The following is a 23,277-nucleotide window of genomic DNA, read 5'->3' as shown; positions in this document are numbered from 1 at the left end:
GGATAATTCGTGGTGTATCTCGTTGCCTTTATACTCCCTCTGTTTCTTGGTATCAATCTTGTGGCTGATGGATTGTTGAGCCAAAATGGAGATGGAAGCTGTCGAACATCTGGCGTTTCAACCCATGAAGCTGAAGGGTGGTTACACTTCCTCTTTCTTGTTCGTGGTGAATGACCACGAATCGCATTGACTTGATTGACGGTTCGCAGATTGATCAAAGGATGCGAGCATACTCCTCATGACAGCTGTGAAGGAACAAATTTTAAAAAAGAAAAAAAAAAAAAAATCAAGAAACGGTTTTACCATCCAAAATCATTCATTCTTTTTATCTGGGCAGTAAGGTGTTGTTATTCTTGTTAGCACATCTGCCCCACAGTCAAAGGTTCTTGAGTTCAAAGCTCTGGCCTTTCTGTGGGGAATTGGAATACTCTGGTTCATCTCACATCCCCAAAACATGTATGCTAGGTTCATTGAAGACTCCATATTAACCTTACCCTTCGCCCAAAATGCCTAACCAGGTTAACGAAAGTCTCTGAATGACCCTCAGTGTAACCATGTTAATTGAAGACTGTATGTTACCCGAAACTGACTGACTCCAAACCAAACCCTTTGAACCCTATTTGAGTGTGTCTCCAGTGAACAAACTGCATATTTTGCAGTTCACAGATTATCCTCTGTTATTGCTTCCCTTATTTACTGCTTTTGTGTTGATGTCAAACAATGTCAAATGTAAAAATATTGCTTTGGCCAAAGAAAGCTGTTGCGGTGAGGAGGTTCATTTACTCAGGCCATAAACCTGTCTAATTTTAGAAAGTGTCTTTTCCACCATCTTGTGGCTTTTATCGTTAATTGCAAAGCTTTTCAGGTAGATGTTCAATTACTCATTAGATAAGTTCTCGATTTGAGGCACTGGGGCAGGGGTGTCAACCCTATTTAAAGGTCAAGTGTCATGAAATGGATGATTTTTAGTAAAAAATGGCAGCCGGTATGGACCTATCCGTTTTTTCACCATCTATCCATCCATCCATCCATCCATCCATCCATCCATCCATCCATCCATCCATCCATCCATTATCTACCGTTTTCCAGGTCGGGTCGCGGGGGAAGTAGCTTCAGCAGGGATACCCAGACTTCCCTTTCCCCAGCCACTTCTTCCAGCTATTCCGGAGGGATCCTGAGGCGTTCCCAAGCCAGCCGACAGACATAGTCTCTCCAGCGTGTCCTGGGTCGTCCTTGGGGTCTCTTTCCAGTGGGACATGCCCGGAACAACTCACCAGGAGGCGTCCAGGAGGCGTCCAGGAGGCTATCCGAATCAGATGTTCCAGCCACCTCATCTGGCTCCTCTCAACGCGGAGGATTAGCGGCTCGACACTGAGCTTCTCCCGGATGACCGAGGTTCTCACCCTATCTTGAAGGGAGAGCCCGGACACCCTGCGGAGGAAACTCATTTCGGCCGCTTGTTCTTTCGGTCACGACCCACAGCTCATGCCCATAGGTGGGGGTAGGAACATAGATCCCCGAACTGGAGAGGACACGCCACCCTTTTCCAACTGAGAACCATAGCCTCGGATTTGGGGGTGCTGATGGATGTGAGACGTTCTCTTCTTCAAAAAGATATTCTGTGTCAGAAGGGGCATGTTCGTCTCCCACAGTAGGGGCCACAGCGTGTTTTCAATGGCGAATGTCTGGGGTGAGATGCAGCCAATATGGCGACCCCTTGGATGTCGAATGACACTTCCGCAACTTTGGATGACGCGCTCTCCACTCATATTTATTTTTTCACATAGACATTGAAGTGAATAATGTTACATGTATTTTTCATTTCAATATCTATTTATAGCGATGACACTTGACCTTTAAGTTCAAGGACCACTAGTTAGCGTCTTTTTAGCTTTTGCAAATGCATCTATCAGTTGTCAAATCCAATTTCCATCCATTTAAGTTTCTGTTCCAATTTCAGAATGAGATTTAAGTGGTAAGCGGTCGTCATTGCGACCTGCAGTGGACAAAATTAGCAGCAAGTTACCTTCACTGAAAAGTGACAGTGTTATGTGTTTTCTATCTTAACGGGCCAGATTGAAGCCCCTGACGGGTCACACGCCACTAAACTAGCATATCCAGTAATTCTTGCCGTTCTTTTTTCAGGTTGGTGTTTGGGAGCTTGTGCCTGCTTTACTTGTTTCCACATTGGGCATGAATAGCATTTACCATATTCATTTGAGCAATCGCCATTCTATATCAGCCCCAATGAGTGGCCAATCAAATGAGTGATGTTCTCAGCATGGAGAGGTATGGGTCTGGGGGCTGAATTCTGCCGATTAGTATTGCGAGTGAGCTCAAATCAGACTTCATTTATGAAATTGTGTAAAGATTGTCAGTATGAACTGTAAGATATCATATACCTCCTGTCAACAACATCCAATGTAGTCTTAGCGACATTAGCAAAATATCAAACAAATGACTGGATCATTCCTGTCATCGCAAACAAACCGCAAAAGACACCGTACACAACTATATTTGGACTTGATGATGACGATGACCAGAGTGTGTTTATCTTCGGAATATTAATTGTAGTCAAAACACACCCGGGACATCTTTAGTGGCAAGGTCAACATGTATTTACAGCGCGGGTGTGAAGAGGACACGCAGAAGACATGAAGACCCTGTCGATGGGTGGTCCTTCCTCACTAGCAAGATAATGAAAGAAAGTGGGGACCATATTTGGTTTTTGTGCTTGGTGCCCTTTGGCGTCGTGTCTTTGGGTGCATCAAAACAATATATATATATATATATATATATAATATATATATATATAGAGAGAGAGAGAGAGAGAGAGAGAGAGAGAGAGAGAGAGAGAGCGAGAGAGACATGCAATTGTAAATAAAAATATATTTTAAGTCATCCATCCATTTTCTTTGTCACTTATCCTCACGAGGGTCGCGGTAGTACTGGAGCCTATCCGAGCTGTCAACAGGCAGGAGACGGGGTACACCCTGAACTGGTTGCCAGCAAATTACAGGGCACATCGAGACAAACAGCCAAACTCACAATCACACCTAGGGGCAATTTAGAGTGTCCAGTTAATGTTGGATGTTTTTAAGATGTGGGAGGAAACCGGAGTGCCCGGAGAAAACCCACACAGGCACGGAGAGAACATGCAAACTCCACACAGGCGGGTCTGGGATCGAACCCGGTACCTCAGAACTGTGAGGCCCAACGCTTTTCCAGCTGACCCACCATTCCATGCCGCCTTTAGTCATATATAATCTTTGTTATTGACATTTATTATTACAATTACTATTTTTGTTGTTATTTGAAAGATTTAGAGTGGAAACGTGTACCGTGGTCTAACTAGTCCTCATTACAAATTGTTTTTGGAAATTCATGGAATTTCTACTCACTGCCTAGCGAGGGAAAGGAGTTGTAGGAGTGTTATCAGTTCAAAGTCCAAAAGCCAACGTCTGTGATGGTGTGGGGGTGTATTCCTATCCAAGGTATTGGTAACTTGCATCTGTGAAGGCTACAAAAGGTTTTACAGCAACATGCTATGCTACCATCCAAGAAAGGTCAATTTCAGGGATGTCCCTTTTTCTTTCAACAAAACAATGCCAAGCCACATTATTGTGTTACAACAGCCTGGCTTCACAATAAACGAGTACAAGTATCAGACTGTCCTGCAGGCAACCCAGACCCGACTCCCACTGAAAAGAAAAATGTGTCCCGTTATGAACTGCAAAATACAACAATGGAGACCCCGGACTGTTGAGCAACTAAAGTTACACATCGAGCGAGAGTGGGCGAGAATTCTTAAGTTCCCAAAACACTTCTTGAGCATTGTTAAAAGGAAATGTGGTAAACATGCGCCTGTCCCAGCTACTTTGGAATGTGCTGCAGGCATCAAATTCAAAATGTGCAAAAAAATAACAAAACAATGGAGGATCTCAATCTCAACATTAAATATCTTGTCTTGGTAGCGTATTCAACTGACAATAGATTGAAAAGGACCTGCAAAACGCTATACAGTCTTCTCTTTTATTACTATTTTACACCAGAGGTCTCAAACTGGCAGCCCGGGGGCCATTCATGGAGGGGTATTATGGCATTATGGCTTCCGGGACTGTGACATCAACCGGGCTTAATACAAGCAGAGAAACATTTTTCATTGAGTGAAATATATATATATATATATATATATATATATATATATATAGAGAGAGAGAGAGAGAGAGAGAGGAGAGAGAGAGAGAAGAGAGAGAGAGAGAGAGAGAGAGAGAGAGAGAGAGAGAGAGAGAGAGAGAGAGAGAGAGAGGAGAGAGAGAGAGAGAGAGAGACAATTGTCAATAAAAAGATGATATTTTTAGTCATACTTGACATTTATTATTATTACACTTACTATTTTTCTTATTGTTTTTAGACAGATTACCAGGCTTGATACAAGCGGAGAAACATTTTTCATTGAGCAGAGTTGCCACACACAGTTTTATTAGTAGGTCTGCTCATAACTTGTTTATGCAAGCATCCTTGTTTTTCTTATTTTGTGTTTAAAAAAATACAGACCTAAGTTTGAGAAGATATGATTCTATTTATTATTATTATTATTTCTAATTTAAATTGCACAGGGGTGCATACGCACGTGCATCTGCGGCCCAGCCTCAGCCAGATTCTTCCTCCAGCGGCCCGAAGCTAAACTTGAGCTTGAGACCTGTTTTATACAACACCCCAATTTCCCTGAAATTGAGATTTGTATTTGTTTTATTATTATAACGCCACCACTAACAAATGCTCATGTTGACATGCAAGATGCAAAGTTAATCTGGGTGACACATGCATCATACATTATTTTCACCATTAACTTCAACAAGTCCTTAGATCATATTTTGCTGTTGCTAAACAGTACTCTGTCTTAATAGTGAAAGTGGATCAGATAAAACAATACAATGCACCACCTGTTTGTTGCGTGAAAGGAGGATAACTGGCAACCAGAGCGTGCCTAGAGAATAACAGTTGAGTAACTCTTCATATGTGCCAGAACCGCTTTTATAACCCAGCACAACGCTTGATGTTACCGAAACTGCAAAAGCACCGCCAAGAATGAGTGATAAAGAAAGCCGTCTATAACCGAAGGGGCTCTGGCTAATGGGTAATAACTGCCGCGATGACTTCAACGCATGAGGTTCATGTCTCCATTTATGTGACAGAATTGTTTTTCTTTTTATTAAAAACCTTTCATTTTAGTCCTCAAAGCCCACCAACATCGAGATTTTAGGACTTTGCAAAACCCAACAAAAATTTTGCCCTTTGTAAAACTCCGATTAGACGCATCAAAGGTCTAATTCCATCAAAACCACTTTATTATTATTATTTTTGAACTGTTTTATGCATACTATATTGGTCGTGACATTGTTTAAGTTTGACTTCTATGTAATGTGGTCGATTAAATGCAAAAAGGCAATAAACAGCATAAAGCTTGCGAAACAGGTGAATTTGTAGTTTGGTCAATTAATATTGAGTATGTATCCTCTTTGTGATTGGTATCCTGAGTTGAAGGATGTAAAATTTTTATGAATGTTTGACTGCCCGAAGCTTCTACGTGCTATTAGACACCATGATATGGACCAATCAGCACCAACTTCCATCCGTCCACCCATTTTCTTGGCCGCTTATCCTCACGAGGGTCACGGAGAGTGCTGGAGCCTATCTCAGCTGTCAACCAGCAGGAGGCGGGGTACACCCTGAACTGGTTGCCAGCCAATTGCAAGGCACATCGAGACAAACAGCCGCACTCACAATCACACCAAGGGGCAATTTAGAGTGTCCTATTAATGTTGCATGTTTTTGGGATGTGGGAGGAAACCGGAGTGCCCGGAGAAAACCCGCACACGCACAGGGAGAACATGCAAACTCCACACAGGCGGGGCCGGGATGGAACCTAAGTCCTCAGAACTGTGAGGCCAACGCTTTACCCAGCTGATCCACCGTGTCGCCCAGCGCCAACTTGTTTTCCATCTTTAACCCATTCATGGGCAGGGGGGCAATTTTTTACCTTATTGAGATAAAAGTCTCCTAACAGGCCACAATCAAGGAAATAACACTTGGTTTTCGTTTATGTTCAAATTATATGATAACTTGAGGTAGCCATGTTGGGTCAAGAAGGAAAGGGAAATAACTCAGTGGTAACTTTGACCGATGAGTTATCCTCTCCTGATACCAAATTATGGCTTCAGATTAAAACACTTAAATATTTTGATATGCTGAAGGATATAATGCGTGAAAATCATAATGTCCCAAAAATGGGACGCTGCCCACAATGGATTAAATTGGATGAGTGATTTAATCAGACCAAAGTTTATTTACACGTTGCATATTAATGACAAATCTGGTAGTTTCAACTGCGAGGGATAAAGGACCAACTAGAATAGCTTGACAAAGGACATTCTGGGCACTTCCAACTTGAATTAATTTGCTAACCGTTAAAATAACTTCAATGATTATGAAAAATGAAAAAAAATGGATGGAAGGGGACCTTATTCAAGCACTGAAAATAAATCTATTAAACAATCTAAGCCTACCTGTAGACAAACATTAGTGACTGTATGATACACTGTAGGGGAAACATAACACAGTGGTACTATTCATTTTTTTTTTAATAACACTTGTCCTCATTCCAGGATATCCCAGCTGACTTTAGGCAAGAGACATGGTACACCCCGGCCAGTCCCAGCCAGGCAGATACAAAACAAACAAACATTCACACTCAAGAGTTTTAGAGTTGTGTTTTCTAAAACCCACCCAGCGCAGCAAGAACATGCAACTGCCACTGAAGAAGGCCTGAGCTTAGATTTCAACCCCAAACCTTAGAAGTGTGACGCAGACTTGCCAAATACGAGGATACCACCCACCCCTAGAATAGTGTAAGTTCAGGATGTGTAAACGTTTGCATTTGACCAACATCTTGGTCAGAAATAAGCACAATAATGTCAACCTCACTAGAACTCATTTGAGCCAGTATCAAATTATGTTTATTTTATTGTTGTGTTAAATTGGGATTTTTTTTTTTCCCCACTTTGTGACTACATTTGTTACCTTCACCCGCTAATCTTAAACATAACCTGAAACCCTAACTCGACATTACGCCATTGAGCTGAATTTAGTTGTTGTAATTTGTGGGAGCAGAGCCAATTCCCAGTAGCGTAATCTTTTTGTCTTTCGAAAAAACTTTTTTTTTTGAACGGCGGGTGCTTGGGCTCCATGAGGCCAAACAAATTTTGATGGATTCATTTGTAAGCCTGTGGCGACAGATTTTCCAAAGCGGAGTCAACTAGCAATAAAACAGTAAGACTTAAGAGGGACAATATGGTTTTTTTAAATACAGCTTTCTCCTTCATGGAAGTTACCGATTATTCTTCTCTCTCTTTAGATGGCCTGTTTCCCAATTTGAAGTGTTCTTTTTTTCCATTTTCCTATTCATTATTGCTAGCTTGCGGGCTGACATTTTTCTCTTATCGCATGATTGAGATGAGCATTTTGACAGAGGCACAAGTGGATCTAATTGAATTCCAAACTAAAACTTCCTTCCGATTGTGCCGATCAATACAATATAGTAAAATCTTCCCAGACAATGGAAGAAGGTCGAGCGGCGGTCTTTCAACAACTTATTAGCTGAGACAACGAAGAGTTACTGCCAGCTGTAACCATCCACACAAAACTTTCAACAAGTTGTCTGTTCTGCTCTCCGCCTTCTTATTCTTTACCATGGCACTTTGCCCCGCCCCCCGGCTCGCTCATCCAATCACATTCAGACACCTTCACTGCCTCACAGATGATCACAATTTATAGAACTCTAACCTATTCACATTAAGTTTTGTTCGCTCTCTCAGCGCACCTCGTACCAAACAGTCTGTGGTCCAGTACCGGTCCTTGGTAACTCCAAAAAACCCAACCCTATCCCTGAGTAAATCTTCCAGAAGTTACAGAAGTGCATGTAGTCACAGTCAAAGTTGAGAGCTTCTGGTTTCAAATCTCCTGTGTGGGGTTCACCTGTTCTCCGGGTACTCCGTACTACAACTTTCCAAGGTTTAAAGGAAGATCTTGTAAATTGGCCGTAGGTGTGAGAGTGGAATTGGAGATTTTTTTTTTTTCAAAAGAAGTACTGGAGTTTGCTGCATTCTACAAGATCTATTTGTTTATAATTTGTCATCAAAAAGAAGTGTCCTATGTGTGTGTTATGTTTTACATTAGTGGCCTTCGACAAGAGTGATTTATTTGTTTATAATTTGTGATCAAAAAGAAGTGTCCGATGTGTGTGTTGTTTTACATTAGTGGTTGCTTTCACTTTATACTTGCGCAATAGTTTATGCTACAACGACATGTGCGCTGATTCATATATATATATATATATATATATATATATAATATATATATATATATATATATACACACACACACACACACACACACACGTCTTCCTGAGATACAAAAGTCACAAATCTTCCATTCATCAGTTTTGATCTTTTTTTTTTTTTTTTAAACCGACAACCATGATGGAGCGTGTTCCATCCCTTCCTCTGCGACCAATACACTGCACCATGTGTTTGTCATGTGGACACAAAGCATTTTTAGGATTCCCACATAGTTTCAGGGCAGGACACCCCCCACCGCAACATGATCGGTTCCTGCGTCACGGGAAGGACCGGCTACGCAGTTATAATGACATGATCATCCCTGATGTGCCACATTTCTATGAGACATATCTAATAGGAATAATAAAATACCTCAAATGTGAATTTAAAGGGGAAATCCACTGGTTTGCATTATCAATGTATCCAATAGGTCATGTAATATGTACTCTATTTTGACAATGTGATGGTAAATCCTCTCTCATTTAATTGTGTTTTGAGAAGATTTTTATCAACAATTATGAATTTTCAGGGGGGCTCCCATTGTCACGAGTCACATGACCTACGTGCGCGGATGTGACGTGTACCGTACCGCAACAAAGCCTCGATTACATGGGACACCATTTATGCCCAGCGCGAATTTCTCAGATTTATCCTCATCTAATGAAGGAAGACGGAGGAATACTTCCATACACAGCCGTGAGGTGCTCGGCCGCTCGGTTGATCGGGAAGACTGAGGAATACTTCCAAACAGATTTGAACCTGTGGCTGAAAATAATGCCGCGGAGCCCTGGCTCGGCAGGAAGCGAGCTCACGGCTCCACCGCTCTGTATGGAAGTATTCCTCTGTTTTCCCGATCAACCAATACTGCTATTTCTTCATCAGATGAGGATAAATCCGAGAAATCAGCGCTAAACGTAATGGTCTCCCATGTAATCGAGCATTTGGAACGGCACGTAACACGTTACATACGCCCACGTAGGTCATGTGACTCGCGAAAATGGCAGCGCCCCTGAAAATTTGTAATTGATAAAAATCTTCTCAAAACACTATTAAATGAGAGAGGATTTAACATCACATTGTCAAGATAGAGTACATATCACATGACCTATTTATTGTTAATGCAAACCACTGGATTTCCCCTTTAAATATAAATCTTAAAGCTAAATGTTACATATAAATGATCAATATCTAGGTGTTAAATCATGCCAGTTACAGGTTCTCATACTACAGCTGCAGAACACTGATCACGATCTGAAATAACAAACCAGTTGAGAAAACTTGATGTAATGAATACTTTGCGTGTTGCGTGCCACTTTTATGAAGAAATGCTTCTTGGCCACAGCTCTGCAAAGGGTTATGAGTGGGTGCAGCAAGGAAGATGACACTTCTGCCTCTGGGAATCCTCACTGGCAGACACCACAACCTCCTTTTTCAAGCAAGGGAGAGCTAGCTAGCTAGCTAGCAAGCTAGCTAACTTTTTTTTTTTTTTTTAAAGAACCACAGCAGCAGTACGCCACTTGTTTTTCAAAATCTACCTCTAGGGTTAACGTCTGCCCCTTAGCAGGCGGCGAGGAAGCCCTCTTGAGGCGGGCAGACCAGTGGAATGAACCAGTCCTCTCTTCACCTTGCGTCCCTGGTTCATGCCCCGTGACATCCATGTGGCACTTGTTCAGAAAAGTGACAATAAACATTCAAAGTACTCCTCAGATAAAGTTTCCGTAACTGGTTTGTTATTCCAGAAAGCGATAATGCATTGTCAAGGGTCAATCCATTTTTATTTAACGTTACAAACAGCTTTTAATTTGGTACTTCAGTTTCTTCGGAGTGTGGATTTGTATATTAACTAAATATTAAGTTCAACCTGAAACATTAGTTTTGGCATTTAACATTTGTATTTACATTAATATTTAACATTTACATGTATCCACGCATACATTTTAATATTTAAGATTTATATTTAGACATAGACTTGACATAGATAGATAGATAGATAAATAGATAATTTAGTTTTCAGATGTATATTTAAATTTATATCTAGACAATAGAAGATACAAATTTACAAATTCAATTTACAAATGCCCAAAATCTGTGTGCATGAATGCGCCTTTAAGAGGCGGGGCCTGAACGTGTACCGTGTGAGCATCTGAGCGTGAACTGTAGCCAACTGGAGCTTCTGCGCGAGTCTGCCTACTGTGTTTGTTCCCCCAGCCTTCATTCAAACAGCTGAGAAACGCATTGTCGACTGTGGCGGGCCTTTCCAACACAGGAGGGCAAGAAGACATAAAATATTGTAAAAACCCATAAAAAAATCATTACAGGTATATATATCTTGCTAAATGTTTCCACGCTGTTTCGCCCAGAAGAAACAAGAAGGTGTGCTGTATTTTATCTTGGTTAGCAACCAATATCCTGCTGCTGTCAGTTCTCTTGAGTCTGTTTTGCATCGCTTTTAAGAATTTAATGCGAGTTAAAGGCAGGGTGGCATAGACTGACCAAACCGGACGAGCGAAAACGTGAAAACAAACTCACCGACTTAACTTATGCACAAACCAAATGACCACTGTTAGGAGGCAGCTGCACGCGGCATTGATATTTCTATCTTGTTAATCCTGAATCCTAGTTCTAGTTGTTGACATCTGTACACACAAAAAACTGCGGTTTTGTTGAACCCTCTTCCACACTCTTACCAGAGCGCCTCTCTAAACGACCACTGCGACCTGCGAGATTGTCTCGTACACTATTATGGTGGCTTTGTCCTCTGCTACCAACTCTTCTGCCACACGCTACTCTCGCCTTCCATCCCGTTTTCGTCTCGTTTCAAACTTTACAACGTGAAGCTCAGTTGCGAGTATTTCATGTCTATTCCTCGCAAATTTTTCTAATCAATCACCAGATTAATGGGCAACTATTTTGATAATTGGTAGAGCCATTGGTTATCTTGAAATTGTCCAAATCCTCTGATTTTAACAGTTAATATTCTCTGAATTTCCTCGTCGTCCATAAAAGTAGACGGACGAGCTTTGTGTGTAATTAAAATAAGACAATTTGACAAAAATTTGCAAACAATTGCTTGTACTAAAGAACACAATGATCAACATTTTTGCCTCCTTAATGACATTTTACAGACCAACCCAGTAACGGAAGCATTATCAATTCATGTAAAGAATAAGTAAGTTTAATCTATAATGAAAATAACAAATAATTCCCTGCAGCCGTAGTATGAAAACCTGTAAGTGGCATGTCGTCGAACCTGAAGCAGCTTCACAAGTGCATATTGAACTGGTAGCCCTTCCTATTCAGCAGTGCGCAAGAAGTAGCTATCAGCTTCAAAAGATTGATATCATTTTCACGTGTGATATTAGTGAATTGCTCTTTATTTGGTTTATCAAACAATCAACCTTAATGCAATTTTTTTTTGATTAATCGCTGAAATAGGCAAAAGAATATTTGATTCCCAAGATGTTTGATAGTGACACCCCTGTTTGCAGCATTTATAGAAAGACAAAATCATCAGTCATATGCTATTCAACTATAATTTACAGTACCCTATATCATATGTAATGATAAACAGAGAAACCTGGACAAATAATGTAAACTGTTGAGGGGAAAAAAAGAGGTATGGATGCTTATACAAAAAAGGTCAAATTGTTTGAAACAGCTCTCAGTATGATTCAGTGCATGCCACAACAACGATAATTAACATAGTTGTTAAATTAATCCCTCTCTGGCAGTGCCAGGATGCAACAACAATGCTGTTTGCAAAATGTAATACAGTCACTGTATGATGAAATACTCGAGAAAGCGCAAAAAGTCTAAATCTAAAAAAAAAAAAAAAAAAAAAGCACCAACCAACCTGTGTACCGGGTCCACTCGTCACACTTCAATTTTCCTCTTGTTAAAAATCCACAGATTGAATGTCAAAAAAAATAACTAACGAAAACAAAATGGAAAAAAAACCTGCAACTAATTAATACAAGTCTGCCCGCGATAGAATTTGAACAGAATGATTTCAAAATATGACTGGTAAAAAATAAAAAGTCATCTTAAAATAAAAAAAGAGAATAAAAATAATTACGGTACATCCCCACTGGAATGAAACACGTTGATGCTTTTCCTTTTGTCTTCAGTGCAACGTGTGTTTTGTTTTTTTGTTGTTGATTTAGTGAAGCCTTCCCCGTGGGTTTTAAATCCAAAGTTGTTGAAGCGTCAGCTGCCTCCGACTGCTGCAACGCTGTGGCGGGAGTGTGTGTGAAAGAGCGCGAGATAGAGGTGATATTTGCATCCAACTCGCCGGGCTGCCAGGACCTGCGGAAGCCTCGCCCACAAAACGCTGCGCTCGGATGGAAGAAAGACTGTCCCGCACGGTCATTTCACTACTAATACTTTCACTTTGTGTATCTAGTTGAATTACAGTGCCGCTTAATATTTATATCCGTGGTTTAAAACAATTATCGAAGTAACATTTTACATTCGTAAGTGCCGTGCAGATATAAAATGATGCTAAACACTGTTCAACCTGTCAAACAGTCTTTAAACACCCACTTAAATTTAATGACATATATTTAAGGCTTGATAGTTGTCTCCCAGATGACTGTGCATCTGACTCCATTTCTTGGATTTTTTTTAGATCAACATTAAATTAGATCCAATTTTGCATACCACTGCACTGCAGTTAGATCTAGTTTAAAAAATATCTGTATTTAAAAAAAGTAAATTAAAGTAATCTTTACACACAGAATTACTGTATTTATGATTTGGCCACTACCAGTTTAAGTTTCCCGTCAAATTAGACAAAACAAAGACAATTATGTGTGCAATTAGCTATGATGGGAGATATATATATATATCACCAAAATGCTAACAGACAATGCAAAACAGCATACACAGGCAAATAAAATAGCGTCGCTGTCACAGTGTTATAACCCTTTCAGCACAAAAAGTGGCGCAACACAAGTAGACAGTAATACAAAAATCTTGTACTCACGGGCCTAAATATGATTTTTACTGTGGCCTACAATGGGGGTTTTGACGGGCTCCATGTTGACGGGCTCCGTTTGTATTGTACTGCTCCCAGGAGGTCAATTCATGCACACCAGAAGGAGCAGCACAAATTCCATTGTATTGAAGTTAAAAACTGTGGCAAAAACTGTCTCAGTACTTATATTCTATTTGATTATTCAATTCCTCTCTGTTTTATACAGTATGATATTATAGAGCGCCATTTTACTTTGTAAAAACACATGACAACTTTTTGTTGTTTCGTTGGAATGGATATGGGTATATGAAACTGATATATACAGTACTGTATTGGTTTATATTGTTTAGTTATCATACAATAACCTTTGATGGTAAATGTATTTTATTGCATTATTTAATTAATCAATGAAATAGTCGATAGAATAATTGCTTGTCAAAATATTTGATAGTGACAGCCCAATTTTCAGTATCTATAGAAAGACAAAACGATCAGTTATACACCTTTCAACAATAATATAAAGTAAATCATATGTAATAATGAACAGATAAACTGGCCACATAACGTAAATGCTCCGAAATTAAAGCGGTCCGGCTGCTTAAGCGAGTTATACAAAAAGGTCAAACTATTTGAAAAAGTGCTCAGTGTGATTCAGTGCAGACTACGACCACAATAATAAACATAGATGTTAAATTAATCCCTCTGTGACAGCGCCAATATGCAACCACAATACTGCTTGCAAAGCGAAATAAATTAACTTTATAAATAAATGCTCATAAAATGGCAAAAAGTCTTTGATGGATTTTGGATATGGATGGACTGAAGAAATAAACTCACTGGACTACGCTAGGAACAAATCGCAAATGTAGTAGTTAGAAACGTGAAGAGCGACTCCGTTTCACTGAATGCTAACAAACAATGCAAAAGACCATGGGCAGGTTAACGAATAGCATCGAGGTTGCAGTGTTATAGCACAAGAAGTGGGGCAACACATGTAGACAGTAATATAACAATCCTGTACTCGTGGTCTACGTACTTCATCCCCTGGAAAAAACTAACTTTAAGTGTTCATCTATTTATTTTACAGTACACCGCTCCCAGGCGGCCAATTCACACACAGCAGAAGGAGCAGCACAATTTCCATTTAAGTGAAGCAAAAACGGTTTCATCACTTATATTCTACTTGATTTTTATAAAGCGCATTATTATAGAATGAGATTTTACTTAATAAGACACATTAAAGCATTTTTGTTGTTTTGCTGGAAAGGACAAACGGCATTTCCATTGATTTCAAGAGGGAAAGATGGTTTGAGATATGAGCGTTGTTACAAAAACAAATTAAACTCGTATCTCGAGGCATCACTGGATGTGAATACATTTCCTTTGATGGGCATGATATATAGTCAACGGTGAATTTTGTGATGAATAAGAATAAATAGGTTCATCATTTTTAACAAATCAAATGATCAAATTATGAGCATCAGCTCTGAACACTCATATCACACCACATCCTACGGGATAATCTTTTGCAGTCACCCAATTATTGGTCCATGAATACATGGTATTCTTGTAACATTTTTGTGGTCACGCACCCCCCTCGACTTCCACATGAGTAGTGCTGCCATCATGATTGACACATAAGACCGTCCAATGATTGTACAAAGTACAAAGCCTCCCAGAACTGCTGGCCAATCACGACAGACCACGCTTGACGGCAGCACTGAGAGCCACGAAAGCCTTTGCTACACATGTTTGTCACTTAAGCAGGTTACTCAACCATCCATCCTTTTTTCCAAGCTGCTTATCCTCACAAGGGTCGCTGGAGTGCCCGAGCCTGTTCCAGCTATTTTCCGGCGCAAGGCGGACTACACCCTGAACTGGTCACCAGCCAGTCCTAGGACACATGTAGCCGTCATTGAGAGGGAACGGAACCCACACTGTCTGCAGCAAGGTCAGGCAGGTGTACCACTACACCATCAGTGCCAAAGGTTACTCACATTCAAATATATCGGCAGAATTTGAGCAATTTTTGTGTCTCCCCCCCCATACAATCAAAGTCAAGAAAGACCTTAATGTTGACTGTCTAAAATCCAATCCAGAGTGTTTATCCTGTGGTGTGGGATGTGTTAAGAATGATTCCCTCCCCTCCCCGCCCGAACCCACCCCAATAACCCCCACGCCCACCCCTTCCGATCGCCTCAGCAAGCACTCGCAAATGTTAAACAGGTCAGTCTTGGTACAATGACAGACATCTGGTTTTCGGGAAGAGATTGGCGATTGCCGGTGGAGATGTGTGTGATGCGTGTGGTGTGCTGCGTTTGTTGGTCATCTCTAGCACACGTTTAAGAGCAGGAAAAACAAATGGATTTTGTTTGTTTGTTTTTGTATGTGCATTCTCTGTCATTATAAAAGCATTTTAGCATTTTAACTGGCCATGACCTCATCAGAGCACACAGGAGAAACAAAACAAAAAAACACTCACATAGGGTCATTCTCTCGAGACACATTCAGAAATTGGAGGGAAAATGACTGATATCTATGTATGTACTCCAATTAAAATGTGTCACGAAACAACAGTGCACGGGCGGACCCAAATGCAGGACTCCAAGACGAGGACATGATGTTCAGTGGGTTTAATTATAAACACAAATTGCGCACGAGAACAAAGTCCAAGAAGGCAGGATCCAAAACACAAGAAACAATCTCCGATAACTACAAGTCAACTAAAGAGCATAACCAAAAGCGTGACTGGATGCGGGAAACCATACTCAACGAACTGGCAAATGCCAGTGACAAAACTCCAACTTAAATCCATTGTCTAATCGCAGTACGTCATGTGACATAGCTGTGACCGGCGACAGGTGTCAGAGATGAAACCGCTCGCAACGGTTGCCAGTCAACGCCCCCCTTGGCCGTGGTCCAGCCTTGCTCATGACAAAATGTTCAAAATCGGTTCGTGTGTACCTTGCTTCTAAAAGACTTTTACTTCTGTTTAAACCAACTTTTTCGGTGTAAAAATATGCACATTTACATTATGATTTTCAAAACATGGACACATGCAATCTGTACCTATCGTTATCTTACGAAAAACCCCCCCAAAAAAGTAAAACGTGCACAGTTAATCCTGAACTGAGTTCCACTGAGCTACAATGAACTCCCACGATAATTTGACACCTCACGTGATATCTTGTAAGTCGACAATTCAAACTCCAAAGACGTATTTTTCCCCGAAATATTGGTTTTAAGACCTTTGGTGTGTTACAATCTTGAGGTAGCATACAACAACAACAAAAAAAAAACAGGATAATTTACAACACTGATTACTGCGGAGCTTTTGTTGAAACTTCATCTCCATTTCAGAATGTGACATTTCATCCAGCCGCAGCGTGAAATGACTCCCGCTCCCGCTGATTGATTTATCTTGAGAATTAAGTCAAACCACAGCCTGTTTGTTTTCCCTCATCTTATTGCCAAGCGCAGGGGGAAAGAAAAATTGCATTTTAAAGCACGGCTGCACATATCACTTGATCTCTGTGGCTGCCAGTCAAGCATTTTGATGATTACGATGACAGAAAAATAGACACGCATGTGAACTCGGCCAAGCGCACCAAGTGAACTACGAGGATACTTTATATATCCTTTCGCCATCGCGCTGTGGGTGTTATTTGTATAGGTTTGTCGGTATTGCACTACGACAAGAGCAGCGCAGTACTTTGTAGTTAACATCCGCAGTTGTGAGGTTTTGGGTTACCCCCTTCCGTGCGTGGGTTTTGTCCGTGTACAATTTCGTTGAAAATGAGGGCCTGCCGCACACCGAGTGACACGGCCGAACGGGATGCAACAGTCAAACGATGTACAGGGATCTGCAACTAGTTTTCATGAACAGACAACCACTGGCACATAAGTTCAGCTGCAAATTGAAATTTGGATCACAGGTGAATGGTGTCAGATCGTCACAGATGTTTAACACTCAACCAAAAAATGTATCTGGACCAGAGTTATAAAAACTTCTTGGATAGAGACCAAGAGATGTGATACTGTAAAAGTTACATTCAAACACAAAGTGGCGCTTCTGAACTTGCCAGCATGTTTTTGTTGCACGGAGAATGGTCAAGAAGACTCCTTGGGGGAGGCCTAAACTCAAAGAAAAGCGTTTCTCTCCTTGTCAGTTCCAAGACCACTAATGCATGCAAACGGGGTAAAAAGTGAACTTTTATTAAAGTCATCATTTGTGCTCTTGCCTAACCTAACCTGAATGTAATTATAGGCAAGGTAATATGCCTGAAGTTAAATCGCACTTGAAGAAAAACCTTTCCGAATGAGATCAACGGTCCAGCAGTTGGACTGCTGAGCAATGAGCCAACTCGGACAAAGTATGAAGCTAAAACGATGACTTGTGTTTCAGCAAGATGCAATACAAAGTGTTTGATGAACTGTGAGAGAAGTACAGTTTATACCGTGCTTGATCCTTATCACGGGAAAGTCTTTCATCATCTCCTTGACAATTGAAATCCGTTACGCGATGACACAGAAGAACAAGCTGTACTTTCACATTGTTTGCCTGCCCCTGACATTTTGACTATTGTGGGCAGCACTCTGGTTCAGTGGTTGGCACCTCAAAGAAAGACGTTTCCAGGAATTCAAATCCGGGCACTTCTATTCTGAACTATTAGGTTAGGGACAGGAATGGTAACTGCCGTAAACAAACAGTGCAGCTGAGCCTCTAGCTAGCAGACGTCATGGCTAGCGATGTGCTTTTGGCAACATGAAGAACTCATCTCATTTGAAATGGCAAAAAGAGTGCAGCAGGAAAAAAACATTACTGCAACTGTCATCACAACAAATGCCATTGGTTTTTTTTTTTTTACAGCCTAATCATTCACACTTGTCTATTTTATTCCTAAAAAGAAGAAAAACAATTAATATTGTACTTTCACAAATAGAAAAGATGTGAAATTTTATAAATTATCCCCTTACATTAAAAACAGCTTTTCTTCATCGTTTTCAGTTCAGGTTAGCGGTAATTAAACACATTCTGCCACTCAGAAATGCCCTGGCGCTTGTTGGTTTTTTGCACGTTATGAAACGGTCAAAAGGGCGTCACGGATGAGGGAATGCAAAAGATTTGGAGACAGAATGAAAACAACATAGCCATCCACTGCATTCTGTCCAGATTCTGAACAAGAATCTGAAGAAAAGTATTTGTTTCATATACCAGACAACAACCCACATTATCTTCTTCTTTTCCTTTCGGCTTGTCCCGATTAGGGGTCGCCACAGCATGTCATCTTTTTCCATCCAAGCCTATCTCGTGCATCCTCCTCTATAACACCCACTGTCCTCATGTCCTCCCTCACAAAATCCATCAACCTTTTCTTTGGTCTTCCTCTCGTTCTTTTGCCTGGCAGCTCCATACTCAGCACCCTTCGACAAATATACTCACTTTCTCGTCTCTGGACGTGTCCCAACCATCGAAGTCTGCTCCCTCTAACCTTGTTTCCAAAACATCCAACTTTGGCTGTCCCTCTAATGAGGTCATTCCTAATTCTATCCAACCTGCTCACTCCGAGCGAGAACCTCAGCATCTTCATTTCTGCCACCTCCACTTCTGCTTCCTGTTGTTTCTTCAGTGCCACCGTCTCCGATCCGTAGATCATGGCCGGCCTCACCACTGTTTTATAAACTTTGCCCTTCATCTTAGCGGAGACTCTTCTGTCACATAGAACACCAGACAACTTCCGCCAACTGTCCCATCCCGCTTGGACCCGTTTCTTCCCTTCCTTACCACACTCAGCATTGCTCTGTATTGTTGACCCCAAGTATGTGAAGTCGTCCACCCTCAACTTACATTACAAGGAAGTTAATTTGACAACATACCGAGCGAGGAAAAAAACAATTCTAGGGGTTGTGATCTGAATTACGTCTGCGTGACAGAGCACGTGATCATGAGAAATGGTCAGTACTGAAACAACAGGTCTTAAGATGAGGGGGCATCTGGCTCAGGTGGTAGGCAGAGTGGTTGGCTCCCAATCTGATATAGGTTCACCTCTTATCCCCTGTGATCATGTTGAATTTTCCTCAAAGGTACTGAATCCCCTGTTGTTACAGATACTGCATCATCAGAAGCTGAATAAGAGACGCTGTTAAAGCTGCTTTGAGCACCTTGAAGGTAGAAAACCGCTATAAAGGTGAAAGTCCACTCATAGGGAGAATTCTCCTCTAGAAACTATTAATGGATGACAAACACAGAGAACAAACAACAACAACTCAAAAGTGACCACCTTGAGTCTTACAGTTGTTGGAATTACTTTTTACTTTCTTGGAAGTAGAACGTATTCTTCAAAGGAGTGGACAGTTTCAAGCACTGAAATGATCCCACCAACACCCAGGGCTCTGTCCTAGGGCCCCTTTTCTTTGTCATCAATGCTCTCACTCTTATTGATAAAGTCAATAGTTATTCTATCACAATTGACAACTCCAATTTGGAGATGAGCAGACAGTGACAACCTCCAAACAGATCTTTGGCACCATGCATCTTCGATCATGCAAATCTGTTCTTTCTCCAAGTTCCATCAGTGTGCCCCAAGGCCCCTTCTGTCATCCTCCACACCCTCCCTCAAGGCACTATTTTCCAAATAACAGGAACAAACCAGGGATCCTCCTTAGTGAAACTGGGTTCTCTTTACCAAAGTCTGGAACTTTATTGATCAAAACTGACCTCTCCAAATCCAAATTCTTTGGGAACTTGAATAGGATGGAGAGCTTCAGCCTTGGAACAAGCACCTTGGCTGTTTCCATTAGTGTATCCAGGGCTCAGACCCAGGGGCTCATGTCTTTACCAGAAGCAGAATCAAAATCAACTTTAATTGCCATGACAAAAAGACACGATGAATCTGTCTCCGGTAATTGGACACGATATGACAATGATTGGATACGACAACCATTGGACAGAAACTACTTTTGAGCCAAAAAAAAACAAACCTAAAATATTTTACAGTATGGAGAGCAACGAAACTAATTATGTGATAATGCTGATACTATTTTTCACAGTTGTGCAAATGATGCCGTCTTCTAGCAATTTAGAACAGTCTGAAATGAGCCTGACCTGCGCTCTGGCTCACTTCCCTCCGTGACGTCGCCTCCACCTATCATGGACCACGGATTGCGGCCACCCTGCTGGTGAGTAGCTGTGAGAAAATACTCAAATGGTTTGTGAAAGTTGGTAAAGTCCCCTATGTTCAGCAGGTCTTCCGTTATATAAGCAAGCTATGTGATGTCGCCAAAGATTAACGAAAAGCACAAAAACATAATTACTGAGGTGACCACACAGTTAAGCGCCATCATCAACATTATCCCTCTTGGCAATATTTTCATCTTAATAGCAACAAACCGGAGATCCTTCTTGGTGGAGATGGGTCCAATTAGGATAAATCTGACATTTTTCTATTCTAAAGGACAGCAAACGGAAATGGCAACAAACTTTCAGGCTTCAAACCAATCTCAGGCATCCGTCAATTTATGTTCCCTCTCCAATTCCCACAAGCATGCCACAGGGCTCTGTTCCGAGTATCCTCTTTTTTAACCGTCTACACCACAGGTGTCAAAATGTGTTCTTCTTCTTTTTCTTTCGGCTTGTCCCGTTAGGGGTCGCCACAGCATCTGTCTGTGATCTCAGATGAACCCATATTTGTTTGGCATAGTTTTACACAAGATACCCTTCCTGACGCAGCCCCTCTGCATTTAGCCGGGAGAGAAGCTTACAGCACCTGGTATTCCCGGGCAGTCTCCCATCCAGGCACTAACCATGGCCAAACCTGCTTAGCTTCCGAGACCTGACGAGATCGGGCGTTCTCAGGGTAGCACAGCCGTAAGTTAAATGTGTTCTTTTGTAACAACATTAACAAATTGCAAGCATTTTTTTTGACCAACGACAAAAAGAAATGTAATAATTGAAAAACGTGTTTTCCTAGGCTTCTGGTTTTAAATACATACATTTATTATATATGATAATTCCTTTATGTAGGTTAACAGTCATAACGACCCTCGGGAAGAAGCCACAACCACGATGCGGCCCGTGACAACAACGAGTTTGACACACCTGATCTACACTGTCCCTCCAGGAAACATTTTTCTTTTAACAGTGACTTAACAGAACCAAGTCCAGTTCAGCCCAAACTTTTTCGATCCATACAACTCCTCTGAGAACGGGAAAGTATTCTTCGAAAGAGGAGACAGTTACAACCTCTAAAGTGAGGTGAAGGACCAAGAATGATCCATCAACTGTATTTGATCGGGACCACATGCTTGCTTAAAGGCTTTACACATTCCAGTAAAACAGTTAATCTCGCAGTTTTCTTGACACAGTAAGCAAAGCGACGATGCAGTTCTAGCAAAACCGATATTACACACCTGTTCCAAAAGTGGGTGCTTGCATCATTTTCATCCCTAGAAAAATAAGCACCTTGTACCAACTTTGAATGCCTGAACATCCACACACCACTGGGAACAAATGTCCTGAATCACATCCACGGCTACCAGGAGTCAATGCAACGTGAGAGCCAAGACCTCCATGTGGTGGCCAGACATCTGCTACAAGTGGAATAAGATAATAATTTTACATGCATAATAAACCAAATCTGCCAAAAATGTCCTGCCAAGAAAGAACCCTGGCAGAAACTCAATCATGCACGATACTCTTATCTCTTTGCTTTTAACAGCACTCAACTCACAACTCTGTGTAAATACACACATCTGAACTGAGTGAGACCGAGAGTAGCATTCTGACTTTCAGCACTCCTCAGAACTTAACTATAAACATCAAAACAACATCATCATTATCAATTTGATGTGGTGGAGAAGGCTTCTTATGAAGATGGTTTTCTGAATAGTCAATTGAATCGAAATCTATGTGTGTAACTTGGATTTTTTTTAGAATTGGTATTGATTTTTGACCGAATATTCAAAAAATAATCAGACCGCACACTATGTGTATGTGTGTGTGTGTGTATATATATATATATATATATATATATATATATATATATATAGAGAGAGAGAGAGAGAGAGAGAGGGAGAGAGAGAGAGAGAGAGAGAGAGAGAGAGAGAGAGAGAGAGAGAGCATGTGGAAATTGCACCCAAGGATAAGCCACACTTGTAGAGATCCATGATTCTCTCTGATTTCATGGCCCATTTCTTTTGATTTTCCTACGATTTGAAACAAGGAAGCAGCGTATTTGAGGAATGACCTTAAATACATCCCCAGGTGTGCCATCAATTCATGCCCATATTGTCAATTAACCTATCAGGAGCTTCCAAAGCCATGACCTCATTATTTAGGCTTCCCCATTTTCTTTAAAGACAGAGTACGTTTTGTGTAAGTAAGGTTTTGACCTCAAAGGAATGAATATAAAATGTTGTAAGAAATTCTCTCTCCTAATATTGTGGAATTGACTAAAATTACATAATTTTGTTGATCCTGACCTACCTGAAACAGGAGACATTATGTCTGATTTGACTAGAGACAATGACAGAAAAAAAATTGACTTATTTTTGTACAGCTTCAAATATATATATATATATATATATATATATAATATATATATATATATATATATATATATATATACACGGAGTAATCCATCCATACAAAAAAATGTATAACAACAAAAAAAATTTGTAATAATAATAATGTCAAATTAGTCAGGCAAAAAGTATTGAACACGTGACGAAACTGAGGTGCAAAAAGGGATTGAAAGCCAAAACAACACCAAAAGTCTTTCAGTGATTAAAGCGTAATCTGGCCCCTTGTAAACCCCAAATGAATATCATCTGGTTCGGTCTTAATTGATGGCTCACAAAAAGGTGTCATTGTCAAGGTGTAAGTCAAGACACATCTCATGATGG

General features: G+C 40.7%; 1 protein-coding gene and 1 pseudogene across 1 annotated transcript in view; both read right to left on the bottom strand.

Annotated features, from left to right (window-relative positions):
- Positions 1-140: 140 nt before the first annotated feature.
- dnajc28 (DnaJ (Hsp40) homolog, subfamily C, member 28) overlaps positions 141-23,277 on the bottom strand; it is a 47,491-nt gene continuing 24,354 nt past the window's right edge. Inside the window, exon 4 of the mRNA XM_061818801.1 lies at positions 141-245. The gene's annotated coding sequence lies outside the window, so the exon portion shown is untranslated. The remainder of the gene's footprint in view (positions 246-23,277) is intronic.
- On the bottom strand, positions 21,129-21,247 carry LOC133501580 (5S ribosomal RNA; annotated as a pseudogene).

The sequence above is a fragment of the Syngnathoides biaculeatus genome, chromosome 5 (genome assembly GCF_019802595.1).
Source record: "Syngnathoides biaculeatus isolate LvHL_M chromosome 5, ASM1980259v1, whole genome shotgun sequence".
NCBI classification, from domain to species: Eukaryota; Metazoa; Chordata; class Actinopteri; order Syngnathiformes; family Syngnathidae; genus Syngnathoides; species Syngnathoides biaculeatus.
The sequence above is the reverse complement of the archived record's forward strand: the minus strand, read 5'-3'. Positions and strand labels throughout refer to the sequence as shown.